The 6,992-nt window shown below is 39.2% G+C and overlaps 1 protein-coding gene across 2 annotated transcripts in view; it reads left to right on the top strand.

Moving 5' to 3' along the window:
• The first annotated feature begins 312 nt into the window (after positions 1-312).
• mta1 (metastasis associated 1) overlaps positions 313-6,992 on the top strand; it is a 149,531-nt gene continuing 142,851 nt past the window's right edge. The window contains exon 1 of one of the 2 annotated variants that reach the window (XM_042501273.1): positions 313-369. The gene's annotated coding sequence lies outside the window, so the exon portion shown is untranslated. The remainder of the gene's footprint in view (positions 370-6,992) is intronic. The other variant, XM_042501272.1, reaches the window with a different exon arrangement.

Here is a 6,992-nt window from a genome sequence, read left to right as displayed (position 1 = left end):
TGGTGAGTTGACACAAATCAAACACACCCAGGAAACTAATGAGCAGGTGCATGCTGAATCTAGCTTGCATGCTAAATGCTAGTAATGCTCATAGTGGATTCTACAGTGATGATTTCTGCATCCTTAAAGGTCTCTGTCCTGCAGGTGCGAGAGGCCTTTCTGCTGTTTGTGATAAATAATCTCTGATGTGACTGCAGAGGCTCATTCGGCTCAAAACTGTTTCAATTTGTGTTGTACAGTGGGACAAAGAGGCTGAGTGGACTGGTCGTATTATGCTTAGAGAATAAACAAGGAGCAGAGAAGTTAAATCTAGAGCGGATTTTGGAGGACTTCCTGTGTGCACATGACTTGCAGAGTGACATCAGACGGGTGAGTGCATTAACAAACTGAACGCACTGTCCCTGTGTTGCGTGTAATTTGTGTTTTTGTGGATGCAGACACTGTAAAGTTTGCATGTTAGTAGCTCATGCCGACTGCCTTGTTGATGCTACTGTTTTTAGAAAAGTGGCTGGTTATTTTATCTGCAGGAGTGAACACAGTCATTTTTGTTAAAGTTTTGTCTCCTCAGAAAGTTCCAGTGATACTGTAGTCTACAGGGGAAAGTGTTTTTTTCAGTTGTTTCTACAGGTTAGAAAATGAATATACTGTTGGCTTGGACATGTTGCTGTCATTATTTCAGTAGTGAACCTGTTGATATTAATGCGATTTATTTTGTGGCCTAGAGGTAATCTTTAATTTAACATTTGTATCATACAGGCAGACCAGTGGTAGCCACAAAGTTGCTGGCCCGTTATTTATTTTTGATAACACAATGTAGCAGGTTGCCTTGTAATTGCACCATGATGATAATAACGATGATGAGGATAAGGATGATGATGATGACGATGATGTCAGGAGTCTCTCTGGCTTGGACTTTGTTTTGACTATGAGCTACACTGAGTTCTGGGTGTGTAATCATTACAACACAAACAGATAACACACCCAACTCCAAGGCAACCTTTGACTTGAGCAGCAGGGATTATCTGTGTCCTTGTTTAAGGTTGTGTGCGTGTGTGTGTGTGTGTGTGTGTGTGTGTGTGTGCGCACATGTGGGTTTGTTGTGTTGATACTGTTCTGTGGTGCAGATACAGTCACACCTGCAGAGAGATGCATGTTTTCGTTGACTGTTTTAGTTGAGGGAAAAGATGACAAACCCTCTGAGGATCTCTTAAATGAAATCACCATGGCAACCAAACAAAAAATGCTGATCTTATCAGACATTTGGGACTTTTTGTTTTTTGCTCGGTTGGGTCATTCATTCTGAGGTTGACTGATTAAGCTAATCAGGATATTATTTTCATAGAGCTAAATTTCCATTTTTCTGGTCTCTGTTCATCTTTGACTGGGGTTAGATGAAGGTCACAGGTTAAACAGATTGACTTGCGTATATACATGTGATGAAAACTTAATGGTGTCACGCAAGAAACATTTTGGAATTTACTTTCCTTTAGTGTCCTGTTTGGTAGAGGAAATGTTACTTAGCATAACAACAAATTCCTCGTATTGTGTTAACTATACCTGGCAATAAATCTTTTTCTCATTCTGATTCTGATTCTGATAAACCACAGTGTTGTATGGGTCCAGATCTTTGAATCCACCAACTCAACCAAGTTCGATTTGACTTGATTAGTCTGGCATCATGCAACTATAAAACAACCAAAGAGTGTGCCAGAAAAGATGAGGAGTAATACCTACAATGGTAAGAGGCATGGACAAGATAGCCCCTGTTATCGAGGCTTTTCTAAATCAACATGTCTTCTGCAGCGTTCCCACAGATCAGTCATCAGTACTTGATCTTATCAATCTTCTTTGATGTGTTTGTGGGCCATGTGGTCGTGGTGACATGTATGCTGCTCTTGCTGCTAAAGTTCAGTGGTGGATCTGATGCATCTGCCTGCTATGATCACTGTCAAATACTGTGTAGACTCTGCCTATACAGCACGATTTGTTTAAAAAATCAAATCCCCCTCTTCCACATCGGTTAGAGTGAATGCAATATTAGACCGAAGACGTAAAAAGGGTGAAATAAGTTGACAGTTCCTTCTGATATCAGGCAAACAGCAGTAGTTAACATGTCTTAGAGAAAAACTTTTTAACATGTTTTTGGGCACACTAGCAGAGTGACTCTACCAATAGCAATATCAGTTGGTTGGTTTTTGGCGGAAACCTCGTGGGAAGGTTTAACAGCAGTGACTGACTAAAATAACAAGGTTTGCAGTGACAGATTTACCTGCAGGTTTTGCTTATTTGGGAGAAGTCCCTGGGATAAGAGGACTGCCGTATAATTTATCTTCATGGGATGGTTTCCATTACATTATGGATGCCAGGCAGGCAGAAGCTCTGCCCTCTGCAGATTAATCAGAAAGCTAATCTCTCCCAGCCACCCAGGTAGCCGAGGGTCTGGCCTCAGAGTCCTGCACCCTGCTCTTGGGTCGGCTGGGCTCTTGTCCAACCAGTAAGGTTGGCCCCTGATATGTCTCTGTACTGCCTTGTAATTATATATTGCAGTGATCAACTCTCTTCCCTTAAATTAGGCAAGATTAACATGGAGGTTTCATCTTGTACATCAGTAATCACACACAGTGGATACACACAAACTGCTACCACATGAAGACATTAATGTCAACAGTCAGAGAGAGACATGCAAAGTCGAGCTGGCTGCACAGTTGCTGAGCTGTACAGGCAGATAAGAGCATTTATTTAACGTAATGCACAGGTAGAGCTGACTTTGGTGGTACCAGATACCAGTGAGTGCACTGAGGTCATGTTCAATGCCTACATCTTTACATTGGAATTACTAAAGCCTGGTGTCATTTTTTTCTTTTTTATAGATTCTGGGCCATGTTTTGGCCCATAAATAAAGGATTCAGTCTTCATTTGACTGGATATCAGGCAGTGTGGACGGAGGCTTTTCAGAAGTTTTGATTTAACGTTACATATTGATTCTGAATATTTAAAACTTAACCACAGATGTCGCGCTGGCATTATTGTGGAACCTAGCAGTTATCCTCTAGCTCCCCCCTAGATTAACATCATTAGCCCTGTTAGCACTGTTGCGCTGTTAGCACTGTTTATTGAGGTAGCACCGTTAGCTGCTAGCTGCTGGCTCAGCCACCTCAATGATGTGTGAAGACAATCCCGCCCCAGTCTCCTTTAGCTAAATTCACTTAATTTGGAGTCATTATATTTGTATTTCTAAAATCTTGACCAGGGACAAGCAGCTAGATTTTTGAGTGAAGAAATGTGTTTATCTCAAAATGCTGGCAAGCCAAGCTTAAAGGTTTTTTTTGGTACTTTGCAACACATTTTAGCTTCACATCCACCAGAATCTGCCCAAAGAGCTGCACACTGAAACCACATAAAACAGTCATTTTATTAGCTTAAGGTATTTTATGACTGAAAATGGAGAGCTGTATCCGGCGCCCAGTATTGGGACTGAAATATGATGTCATATTTCCTCTAAGAGGATATTCACGCTACTTTTTTGTGCTCCAATTACATCATTCAAGCCATGCAGACTGCAATGACCTTTGACCCATGAATTCATATGATCCAAAAATGCCTGACCAAGAGAGTTGTTCAGTGGCTTAAATTTAACACAGAGGAGCTACTGTGAGAGCGGCTACTGTGAGCTACTGTCAGATAAAGTAAATTTTTCTTTTGGGAGCTATAAACTCTGTAGCATGACATCATAGCCGGCTACATCCATATTTGGTGGGAGAAAATAGTCTCATTATGAAAGCAGTTCATCATCCAAGAATTGAGGAAAAAACATTTCATTTGACGTTTAAATTGCATGATCATTAATCAGGAAATTGAGAGAAAATTAAAGGCCCCTCAAATTGAAGATTAATGGAGGAAAGTCTGAAAATTACTTGCAGTGCAGCAAAATGAGCCAAATAAATTTCTTCAACATGGATCTCAAAATAGCCCCTGCTCTGCTTGTTTAAATTAAATTGTACCAATATTTTCTGGGTTTTTGAATTTGAGTTTATGTGAGCAGCACTGTAATCATACACAGTGATGGATCAGGGTCCATGCAAGAGCCACAACACAAGCAAACACGATCAGGGAGTGAAGTAAAACAAGCCGTGGCTGGGTGTCGGCCATCACTCCTACAGATGGAAACTCAGAGGAGAGAGACGAGGCTGAATGAAGCCACCACAGCCTGTTGGAGGAGGACACTGTCCATTCAGTGAAGCACATGCTGTTAGAGCGGCCGAGTCATGGAGGGAAGTGCTTCAGTTTCACACACCCAGGAACACGAAATTCTTTCACACACAGATATATTTATTCAGTCAGTTTATCAGTCACATGAAACATTGTAGTATGTAATCAGTTTCACATTTTATATTGCAAATGCATGTATATAATGCACACTCAGATATGTTAGTGTGGCCACATAAAACAGAGTAAAATGTACATATACTCACAAACTGTGCATTAAGCAGCTATACCTTAATACTTTTAATGAACAGTGGCTTGTATAATGTATGCAAAAAGGAATCGCTCTTGGTGACTAACATACAGAAAACGATCCTGAGCATTTAAGCATTTCAGCAAATAGTTTTTTTTTTTGCTTTTGTATGCAGCCACCAAGAGGCCTATATCCATCTTTTTTTCCTCTCTTTCTTCTTATTTTCCATCTTCTTTTCTCCCTTTCTTCCTTTGTTTGTATTTCATCCTTGCCTCCTGTGTTTCTTTGTTTCAGGCAAATCACCATTACGGTAATTTGTAAGTAATTAAAAACCCAGATACAATACCATTAGAGTACCATGTTCTAGTGTGGTATTGATATTTTTATTTTTGCGCTGTACAAGTAATGATAACAAAGCTGTATCGTTTCATTGTAGGATTTAAAGGATAACTTTGGCATTTTTTAAACTTGGACCCTATTTTCCCCTTTTTTTTAGGTTACATTGCAGCCACTGCAGCGTTCTCACTCAATACTGGGCCAACTTCAACAGCTGTTGTCTTCATTAGTCACTTAGACAAGAAACATGAGAAAATAGGGTCTAGGTTGCAAAATATAAAGTACTTTTTAAAGTACTTTTCCCATCAGGGTCTCACAGATTCTCACACTCTTTCTCTCTCAGACACACTCCAGGTTTTTTCCAGGATCACTGTCTGCTCACTTATCTCTGCTCCCTTTTGATGCTCTCATTACCTCATGCTCCACATATGTTTCCTGTGATTGAAGTCGCACTGGGAACACTGGAGCATCTGCACTATGTTGTGGTTACTGGGCTGATGAGTCATCTCAGGATTGATTACTTATCTCCACATCAGAGGTAAAGGACTTGATTGGTCCTGCGCTTAAGGCAACTATTGTCAGTGAGGACTAATGATAACATTCATAATTAGATGAGGTAATCTCTCGTCCAAAAGGGCTTGATGATCCATCTCTGGACATATATACTGTATGTATTGTAGTCTAACCTTAAATGAGATTGCAATGAGACTTATAACCTGAAATGTCCATTTTTTCCTACGTGATTCCATTTTTAGAAGGTACAACACAAGTATTACGAATTGTATGTGTAATATTGATAATGTTCATACTACAACACTGTACGCTTTCAGTAAGATTTTCATCAACTGCCGCCCTCAACATCACCAGCACTCAGCTCACTGACATGTTTGTGGAGTCATTTGTCTTGCTTCACATCATCTTGGAGGCATTTTTTCTGTTTCATCATGTTGCTCGCCCTCGACTAAGTTATTATTATCTCGTTTCAACATGCTAACTGCTGCTGTAGGGTTTGCAGACAGATGCCTTTAGAGTCTTGCAGGATACTGATTGGACAAGATGAGTGAGTAGATTGTAGATTGTGTTGTAATAGTGAGTGAATCCAAGGTGTCATGATGATATCGCAGGCTGAAATGCTTTAATGTTCGGCTTCAGTCTCCTGCTGATCAGCTCTGTTGGAGCAGAAACTTGTTCTACTTGAAGTTCTATATTGGTGTCTGTACAAGTCTGCAGCCAATGCAGAAAGCTGCAAGAAAGTGAGTCGCATTACTTCAGTCATCAAGTCTTTGCACTGACTTCCTGTGTGTCCAAGAATCGATGTTCAAAATATCAATGTTGATTGAAGTGAAAGTAAGAATACCTCAATTTAGAAATACTGTGACAAAAGTAAAAGTCTTACATTCAAAATCTTAAGTAAAAGTTACTTAGTTGTAGCATAAACATATACTTAAACCACCAAAAGTAAAAGTACTTATGCAAGAATGGACAATATCACAATCTTAAATGCTATATTATTGTATTAAAATTGTAGATGCATCTAATAACTTTAATGTTGCAGCTGGTAAAGGTGGGGCTGATTTTATTTACCAAATTTACTTTTGGTTAGCGTTTTGACATTTTATTTGAATCTATAATAATACATCATCATTTATTTGTTATTAAATGTTGCATTATTATCTTATCTGAATCTGCAAATTAAAGTTATCAAAGAAAAAAGCACAAAGTAACAGAAAAACTACATCAGACTTGTTCTTAAGTGCAGTACTAGAGTAAATTTACTTAGTTACATTCCACCACCGCATTCATGCTTCATTTCCCGTAAATCTTCTGTATCTGTGAAGGTGATTTATATTAATCTCTAACACTAAAAACTAGAATAAAGAAAAAAATCACAGGGTGTAAATACATTGTTTATACATGCTGACCATAAATATTGTAAGAAACTGATCCTGATTCTATAGAAATCTTAGCATTATAACTTTTATGCCTTTTATGTCTTATGAGCAGCACTTTCAATTTTCTTGTTGTTGAGAGGTGTTACGCAAAACATACAAATAACTTGCCTGTACTTGGATGAGGGAGCATGTCCCAGATTTGACATTTTGGCCAGATTTGGCTTTGCACCCAGGTTTTGTGTACTTTGTGTTCTTCTTTTCTTCCCCTGGTTGCAAAGTGTCACTTAAATATTTAAGAGCCTCTGTGC

Source organism: Plectropomus leopardus, chromosome 14 (assembly GCF_008729295.1).
Source record: "Plectropomus leopardus isolate mb chromosome 14, YSFRI_Pleo_2.0, whole genome shotgun sequence".
Lineage (NCBI taxonomy): Eukaryota > Metazoa > Chordata > Actinopteri > Perciformes > Serranidae > Plectropomus > Plectropomus leopardus.
Note: the sequence above shows the minus strand (reverse complement) of the source record. Positions and strands in the feature narration are given on the sequence as shown.